Consider the following 9,866-nt stretch of genomic DNA (forward strand, 5'->3'; position numbering starts at 1 on the left):
ATTCTAAAAGAATGAGATTATTGTCTATAATTCCAAACCAATTGAGAGGAAAATATAGGAATAAAGAAAATGCCATCAATACAATAGCGGGCACAACATTTAGGGTAAAGACCAAAAACAAGTCACGATAAACAAAAAAGGCAAAAAAAAAGACAGGAATAAATTCAAAAGCGTTGGTTTTCAAAATAAATGTAAGCAGACTACACTCCATATTTAACAGGCAAAAGGTTCAGAAAATGGATTAAAAATCAACCTCATATAATCAATTTACAAGAGACTTAATCAAAACATCAGATACTAGAAGATTAACAGTAAAGCAATGGAAAAGAAATACCAGCTAATCTAACTGAAAGAAAGCTGGTATGGTTATACTACTATAAATCAAGCTGTTAGTCAGAGTCCAGTTGTTTTAACAGAATTCAAAATAAATGTTTACTGGATATTGGAGAATGGGGTGTTGTAGGGGGAGGAGAGGACCAGTTCTTGGAGACTGGGAGAAAATTGAAAGCTAGTACCTACTTCTGCTCCTGGAGCCAATACGTGCCACCAAGGGAAGAACCATTGCTTTCTCCTCCTTTCTCCTCCTGACTTTCATGTTCCTTCTAGTGCCCCTACTAGCAAAGTCTAACAGGACACTGGCTGTAAATGGAAAAATGTTGATTCTAGAGTTCCATCCCCGGCATCACAAAACAGAATAGAAGGGTCGATTTGAAGCTGAGAGACAATAGTTTAATAACCAGGACTGTTACATTTCACAGTTACGGAGTCTCTACATAGAAGTGAAGGTCGGGTCCCCTTGCTCCTGCCTCTAACACCAAAGAATATCAAAGTCCTTAGAATCCAACCTTTCCAAGATCCCTGAATCCCTTAGAGTCTTTAAAGACCATGAGACCCTCAGAGACCACTGAAATTGTCCAATACTTTAAGGCCTCTGATTTTCTCCATTACAGAAACTACAAGAAATTAACACTCAGATTCCCTTGAATTTCAGTTAGTTTCTCCAAGACACCACAGGGTCTTTGTACTTCCTCACCTTGACAGCTAGTCCAGAGACCTGCAGATCTCTTCCCTCTGAAACACCACAGATGACCCCTCAGAGATCCCTGAGAATACCTTGAGACCATTGGATTCCTATGAGATCATCCAGCCTCTCCAAGATCTGTGGACCCCTGGGACCTTCTCAGACCCACAGATTTCTGAGAACACACAAGTAACAGACAACACTCACCCTTCTAAGATGCTTTCAAATTCCTGAGGCACATTCAAATTTTACATCCCCCCCCCTCCCGCCCCATGTTTCCCCAAGATTTCTCATCTTCTACTAGGTCCCTGAATCCCTCAGATATCCCAGTTCCCACACTAGACTCAGTTCCAGTTCTTCTCTCTTTCTCCTACCAAGGTCTATGAGGAGATCACTGAAGTGATAGGGCCAGAATCCAGATTTGAGGGTCAGTCAAGATTCCCTACATAAAGTTTTTTATTCAAGAGGTTAAGGATTTAGGGACAAAGGATTGGGCTGCACAGTGTGCAAGAATATCAAAATTTCCTCATCGCCAAGGTAAGACTCCAAGAGCCCTCTAATCTTCATGTTCCATCATCCTCAACAGCAGAAGGCCTCCATGTTTATCCCAAACTTCCTCCCTCAGGACTTCCCAACATCACACATTCTCTAACATCTCCTGCAAGAGGCCACCATACCCCCACGTACAACCAAATAACCACGTCTTAACCTCAAAACCCTTTTTTTTTTTTTTTTTTAACAATGTCCTATTGTGTTTTTGGTGAAGGTTTACACAGCAGTTTAGGTTCCCATTTAACAATTTCTACACAAGATGTTTAGTGACATTGGTTACACTCCTCACAATGCTTGAACATTCTCCCGATTTCCATTCTGGTTGTTTTATTTCCATTGATCTAGTTTCCCTGTCTCCTTACATTCTCACCTTTGTTTTAATGTAATTGTTGATCATTTGGTCTTATATAGGTGATTTTTTTAAAGAAGCACAGTACTTATGGGAGATATTCATTATTTTTTTTGGTCAATTTGTTATTTAGCTACAAGGTGACCTCAGAGGATAGTTTCAGTTCAAGGTTTAAAGAGTATCTCAGGGAAATAGCCTCAGGGAATCCTCCAGTCTCAACCAATCCAGTCGGTCTGGTTTTGTTTTGGTTTTTTTTTTTTTTTTTTTTGGAGGAGGGCGTTGTTCATTTGCTTTAGTAATCTGAAGCTTTGTTCCACACTTTTCTCCCATTCTGTCAGGATCCACTTACTGTGGCCCTGATTAGAACCGTTGGTAGCGGTAGCCAGGTACCGTCTAGCTCTTATGGTCTCAGGGTAGATGAAGCCATGGTTTGTGTAGGCCTTCAAAACCCTTCTCTAATGTGTCCCAATCATTTTCTTAATAGTATTCTATTGTGTTTTCAATGAAGGTTTACACAGCAGGTTTATATATTCTCCCTCAAGAAGAATTTCTTTACAGATGTCAACCTCCATTACATAGCAGTAGGGGGGAGGTCAAGAGTGGATCTGGGAACAAACAGGTGAATGCCCGTCTCATATCCTAAGTATGTGGGCTTTGCCTCCGAATGCCCTCTTCTTTCTGGACCCCTGAACCAAGGCTTTCAAGGAAGGACTGAATATGGAGGGTCAAAGGGGGGCAGGGGAAACATCTCAAGTACATAAAATAAGAACAGCTCTAAGGTATTGAATTTCCTTATGCCTGGTACTGCGCTAAGCAGAATTTAGCATGGAGCATGCTATGAAATTCTCACAATAAGCCTGTGATAAAGGTTCTATGATTATTCACATTTTAAATCAAAAACCAAACCAGTTGCCATCAAGTTGACTCCAACTCATGGAGTCAGAGTACAACAGTGCTCCATAGGGTTTTCAATGGCTGTGATCATTCAGAAGAAGATTACCAGGTCTTTCTTCTGAGGAGCCTCTGGGTGGACTCAGGCTCCAACCTTTCCATGAACTAAGCCAAGCGCTTAATTTTTTGTGCCACCCAGGGACTCCATTTGTGTTTTATGTGTACATAAATTGAGACTCAGAACAATTAACGGACAGCTAGTAAGTAGCATTTTGGGTTGTAAGTAGCAGTACCTAGCACAGATCTAATCTTCATATCTGTTCCACTCTCCAGGCTGTGCTCTTAACTAAACTACTATACCTGCTCTCATTTCTTGCCCTTTCCCCAATCTACAGGCAGGTAACTAAGGCCAAGTGGGAAGAAATTAAAACTCCAGGGCACTGCAAGTTTCATAACAGACCACACATCTCAAGTTTCAAACATTTTCTAATAGACATTGGCAGCTTACATGTCATTAGTGGCCATTTTCTACCAAGTGGGGCGGGGGGGGTGGGTTGTGGGAAACACTAAAACCACATTCTTGTTTTGTAACAAGCACATGAGTCAACAAACTAATGCCCCATCAGATGGCAACCATCCGCATGCACTTTGTCTTGGGAACAGACTAAAAATCTTTTATTCAAAGACTCCTCCTTGTGTGGCATCAAAAACAACAAGTGTTAGGGCCACAGTCTCAGAATCAAAATATTGAGCTATTAAGATCATTAGACATGGAATCGTGGTTTCTTAAAATCAAATCCGAATAATAAAAATCTTACATAAATATCTTCATCAGCTACTCCAGATTGGGGAAAAAATACGGTCGCAAGACTTATTTGTCAAGCAGTTATTCAAAATCCACGGAGACATGTTCCCCAGGAGTCTCTCTTATGTGCCCCTCTTTTCACCCCACCACAGAGGTCAAAGGATGTAGGACTTCAGACTTAGTCCAAAATAGCAATCCTTACTCTCAGCCATGCATGGTGGAGCTACTACTTGGTACAACTTCAGAGAACAGAAATTTGACCATGTATGTCTAAATTACAAAATAACATAACTCAGCAACTCCACTTCTAGTAATCTCTCCTACAGATGTGCTTGAAGCTGTGCAAAATGACCGACATGGACAGTTATTCATTGTAACAATGCTTAAATAGTGAAAGACTGGACACAACCAAAGTGTTCACCAAGAGGAGATTAGTTAAATAAATTATGATACACACACCCATGGTAATTGCAGCACTGTTTACAATAGCAAAAAGATGGAAACAACCAAGGTGCCCATTAAGAGATGAATGGATAAATTATGGTATATTCACACAATGGAATACTATGCAATGATAAAGAATAATGATGAATTTGTGAAACATCTCATAACATGGAGGAATCTGGAAGGCATCATGCTGAGTGAAATTAGTCAGTTGCAAAAGGGCAAATATTGCATGAGACCACAAGAACTTAAAAAAATGTTTAAACACAGAAGAAAACATTCTTTGGTGGTTACGAGGATGGGGAGGGAGGGAGGGTTATTCACTAATTAAATAGTAGACAAGAATTATTTTAGGTGAAGGGAAGAACAACACACAATACAGGAAAGTCAGCATAACTGGACTAAACCAAAAGCTAAAAGTTTCCTAATACAACTAAACACTTCAAGGGACAGAGTAGCAGAGGTGGGGGTCTGGGGACCATGGTTTCAGGGGACATCTAGGTCAGTTGGCATAACAAAGTGTATTAACAAAACGTTCTGTATCCCACTTTGGTGAGTGGCAGCTGGGGGTCTTAAAAGCTAGCAAGTGGCCATCTAAGATGCATCAATTGGCCTCAGCCCACCTGGAGTAAAGGAGAATGAAGAACATAAAAGACAACAAAAATATGAGCCCAAGAGACAAAAACGGCCACATAAACTAGAGACTCCATCAGCCTGAGACCAGAAGAACTAGATGGTGCCCGGCTACAACCAATGACTGCCCTGACAGGGAACACAACAAAGAACTCCCAAGGGAGCAGGAGAGCAGTGGGATGCAAACCTCAAATTCTAGTAAAAAGACCAGACTTAATGGTCTGACTGAGACCAGAGGGACCCCAGAGGTCATGGGCCCCAAACTCTCTGTTAGACCAAAACTAAAACCATTTCCAAAGCCAACTCTTCAAAGATTAGACTAGGCTCTAAGACATAAAATGATACTGGTGAGGAATGTGCTTCTTAGCTCAAGTAGACACATGAGACTATGTGGGCAGCTCCTGTCAGGAGGCAAAATGAGAAGGCAGAAGGGGACAGGAGTTGGTTGAACAGACACGGGAAATACAGGGTGGAGAGGAAGAGTGTGTTGTCACATTGTAGGGAGGGCAACTATGGCCACATAACAATGTGTATATAAGATTTTGTATGAGAAACTGACTTGACTTGTAAACTTTCACTTAAAGCACAATTAAAAAATAAATACATATATAAAAAGTTAAATTTTGCCAAGTTAGAAAAAATAAATCATGGTACATCCATACAATGGGCTATATGTCAGTCAGAATCCCAGCAGAAAATATGAAAGTTTAACGAAGATACTATTTACAAATTTGAGGGCAGTGTTGAAAGAAATCTACAGGAAGTTGAAGCACTCTGAGGCTCATAACAAGGAGGAGCCATTACTACCCCTGGGCCTGAAGGAGCAATGGTAAGTTTCTGAAACCCAGACAAGCTGTTTAGGGGTAAAAGAAGGCCTCAAATAGGGGTTTTGCATTCTGGTAAAGAAACACATCCATTGATATCACTGGCCGAGAAAAAAAGGAAGCCAGGTGTTATGGATTGAATTGTGTCCCCCCAAAACATGGGTTGGAATCCTAACCCCTAGACCTGTGGATGTAATCCCATTTGAAAATAAGGTTTTCTTTGTTATGTTAATAAGGCCATATCAGTGTAATATATGTCTTAAGCCTACTCACTTTTGAGATATACAAAGAGCAAACTAGGTACAGAAACAAGGAATCACAAATGGGAGAAAGATAGATGCCACGTGGGGATTGCCAAGGGACTGAGGAATGCTGGGACTAGAGAAGCTGAGACAAGGATTTTCCCCCAAAACCTGACAACTCGGTGGCAACGGGTTTTGGTTTTGGACAGAAGTAGAACCTTCTAGAGCCGGTGCCTCCTAAACTGGCTTCTAGCCTCCTAGGACTTCTAGCTCCCTAAACTGTGAGAAAATTGATTTCTGTTCATTAAAGCCACCCGACATTCTGTTCGTTAAAGCTGTTACAGAGGCGCTAAGAAACTAAGACACTATGGAATGAATAATCTGATATTGCTCTCCTCTCAACTCTCATTGGCCAAATCCAAATAAAAGGAGAGGCCAAAAGAACTTGAGCGATGCAATTTATAGGTCACCTTCCCAAAAGACAGGTCATGGTGAAGAATGGAGTTGTTGTTGTTATTGTTGTTGTTGTTGTTGTTGTTGTTGTTAGGTGCCTTTGAGTCGGTTCCGACTTGTAGCTACCCTACCCGCAACAGAACAAAACACTGCCCAGTCCTGAGCCATCCTTTTACAATCGTTGTTATGCTTGAGCTCATTGTTGCAGCCACTATGTCAATCCACCTCACTGAGGGTCTTTCTCTTTTCCACTGACCCTGTACTCTGCCAAGCATGATGTCCTTCTCCAGGGACTGATCCCTCCTGATAACATGTCCAAAGTATGTGAGACATAGCCTCACCATCCTTGCTTCTAAGGAGCATTCTGGTTGTACTTCTTCTAAGACAGATTTGTTCGTTCTTTCGGCAGTCAATGGTATATCCAATATTCTTAGCCAACACCACAATTCAAAGGCGTCAATTCTTCTTCGGTCTTCCTTATTCACTGTCCAGCTTTCGCATGCATATGATGCAATTGAAAATACCATGACTTGGGTCAGGTGCACCTTAGTCTTCAAGGTGACATGACATCTTTGCTCTTCAACACTTTAAAGAGGTCCTTTGCAGCAGATTTACCCAATGAAATCTGTCTTCTGATTTCTTGACTGCTGCTTCCATGGGTGTTGATAGTGGATCCGAGTAAAATGAAATCCTTGACAACTTCAATCTTTTCTCCATTTATCATGATGTTGCTCATTGGTCCAGTTGTGAGGATTTTTGTTTTCTTTATGTTGATGTGCAATCCATACTGAAGGCTGTGGTCTTTGATCTTCTTTAGTAAGTGCTTCAAGTCCACTTCACTTTCAGCAAGCAAGGTTGTGTCATCTGCATAATGCAGGTTGTTAACGAGTCTTCCTCCAGTCCTGATGCCCCGTTCTTCTTCATAGAGTCCAGCTTCTCGGATTATTCGCTCAGCATACAGACTGAATAAGTATGGTGAAAGAATACAACCCTGATGCACACCTTTCCTGATTTTAAACCAATCAGTAACCCCTTGTTCCATCTGAACAACTGCCTCTTGATCTATATAAATGTTCCTCATGAGCACAATTAAGTGTTCTGGAATTCCCATTCTTCACAATGTTATCCATAATTTGTTATGATCCACACAGTCGAATGTCTTTGCATAGTCTATAAAACACAGGTAAACATCCTTCTGGTATTCTCTGTTTTCAGCCAGGGTCCATCTGACATCAGCAATGATATCCCTGGTTCCATGTCCTCTTCTGAAACCGGCCTGAATTGCTGGCAGTTCCCTGTCAATATACTGCTGCAGCCATTCTTTGAATGATCCTCAGCAAAATTTTCCTTGCTTCTGATATTAATGATATTGTTCTAGAATTTCCGCATTCAGTTGGATCACCTTTCTTGGGAATAGGCATAAATATGGATCTCTTCCAGTCAGTTGGCCAGGAAGCTGTCTTCCATAATTCTTGGCATAGACGAGTGAGCACCTCCAGCGCTGCATCTGTTCAATGAAACATCTCATTTGATATTCCATCAATTTTTGGAGCCTTCTTTTTCGCCAATGCCTTCAGAGCAGCTTGGACTTCTTCCTTCAGTATCATCGGTTCCTCATCTTATACCACCTCTTGAAATGACTGAACATCGACTAATTCTTTTTGGTGTAATGACTCTGTGTATTCCTTCCATCTTCTTTCGATGCTTCCTGCATCTTTTAATATTTTCCCCATAAAATCCTTCAGTACTGCAACTCAAGGCTTGAATTTTTCCTTCAGTTCTTTCAGCTTGAGAACGCCGAGCATGTTCTTCCCTTTTGGTTTTCCATCTCCAGCTCTTTGCACGTGTCATTATAATACTTTACTTTGTCTTCTCAATATGCCCTTTGAAATCTTCTGTTCAGTTCTTTTACTTCATCAATTCTTCCTTTTGCTTTAGCTGTTCGAATTTCGAGAGCAAGTTTCAGAGTCTCCTCTGACATCCATCTTGGTCTTTTCTTTCTTTCCTGTCTTTTCAATGACCTCTTGCTTTCTTCATGTATGATGTCCTTGATGTCATTCTACAACTCGTCTGGTCTTCGGTCACTAGTGTTCAATGAATCAAATCTATTCTTCAGGTGGTCTCTAAAGATTGGAGACAGCAGGGCAAATAGAATATTCTGCACAAATACCATGCAGCTGGAAAAATTAGTGTAGAAATAGAACATCCTCCAGGATGTGCTATCAAGGGAATAAAGTAAAATGCAGAAGAGAAATGGAGTGTCTGTAATACTGCTCCATGCTCTCTGGTTCTCCCCTCCTTCAGGACTGAATTGCCTGCCTTCTTCACTATGGTTTAGTGAGACCATAGGACTGTTTCTGGTCAATGGGTTGTGAGATGTGACTTGTGTGTCTTCTGGGCCAGAGAATTTAATTACTGTTAAGAGACCTCCCAGAGTCCTCTTGCCTCTGACAAGGTGATCATAGAAGTACACGTCAAGATGTAACCTGAGTGATTACAATTTGTAGAATCACCTGCCAACATACTGCAAATGGGAGGAATTAAGTTTCGCTCTGTCGTGTAAAACCTAGTTCATCCTGACTGATACAGTACGTGTAATTATAATAAGCTATCATTTGTGTATTGAGAATACACTGGAAACTGGTAAACATTAGTATCCTCTGGGAACTGAGTGAGAGAATTTTCATCTTAAATCATTTTATACCTTTCGTATCTCACACCATGTGAAAGTATTACCTGTTCAAAAAGAGGGGAAAAACTTAAAAACAAGATGGAGAGCAGATCAACACCTGCTTCCAAATTCAAGCAAAGAAAAATGTGGAGTCTGACCAGCACAATACTGACATTTATCTGCTACAGTTGAAGTTTGGTCCCACACAGATTGAAGGATGCTTGTCCATAACTATACTGATAGCCTTTGTTGGTTGAGATAATAATAACTAATGTTCACACAGCATGAGTAAGACAGGCAGTGTTCTATGTATTCAATATATGTTATTTTAGACAATCCTCTCAAAATCCTTCTAAGTTAGGTACTATTATTATATACATCGCATAGATTATGACATTCAGGCATAGAGAAATTAATCTTTCCAAGGTCATACAGCTAGCAAATGTCCAACTTGGACATAAACAAAACAGAGAATAGAAAAACAATAGACAGTGCTGGCTTCGGCAGCACATATACTAAAATTGGAATGATACAGAGGAGATTAGCATGGCCCCTGTGCAAGAATGAAGTGCAAATTCATGAAGTGTTCCGTATTTTTTCATGTATACGAGACTAATGGGCTCATAGCCAAAAGCAAAGAAATGCAGGAAGGGACAGTGAAACTGGATGAATGGAAATAGGGAACCTGGGGTGGAGAACGGGAGAATGTTGACACATCAAGGGGTTTGCAACAAGTATCACGAAACAATTTGTGTACTCACTGTTTAATGAGAAACTAATTTGCTCTGTAAACTTTCACCTAAAAAAAAGAAAGGAAAACAATAGAGAGAATCAAGGAACCCAAAAGTTAATTCTTGGAAAAGATGGACGAAATTGAGAAACTTTTAACTAGCCTAAGATAAAAATAAATCAAATTGCTAAAACGTGAAATCAAAGTGGGGCCATTACTACCAACCTTATATAAATAAAACGGGTTGTAAG

The 9,866-nt window shown here is 40.5% G+C and overlaps 1 non-coding gene across 1 annotated transcript; it reads left to right on the forward strand.

The window, feature by feature from the left end:
• Positions 1-9,376: 9,376 nt before the first annotated feature.
• LOC126086393 (U6 spliceosomal RNA) lies at positions 9,377-9,483 on the forward strand. Its single transcript, XR_007519484.1, has one exon. It is a non-coding gene; the product is annotated as a U6 spliceosomal RNA (small nuclear RNA).
• Positions 9,484-9,866: the final 383 nt, after the last annotated feature.

This window comes from Elephas maximus, chromosome 11 (assembly GCF_024166365.1).
Source record: "Elephas maximus indicus isolate mEleMax1 chromosome 11, mEleMax1 primary haplotype, whole genome shotgun sequence".
Lineage (NCBI taxonomy): Eukaryota > Metazoa > Chordata > Mammalia > Proboscidea > Elephantidae > Elephas > Elephas maximus.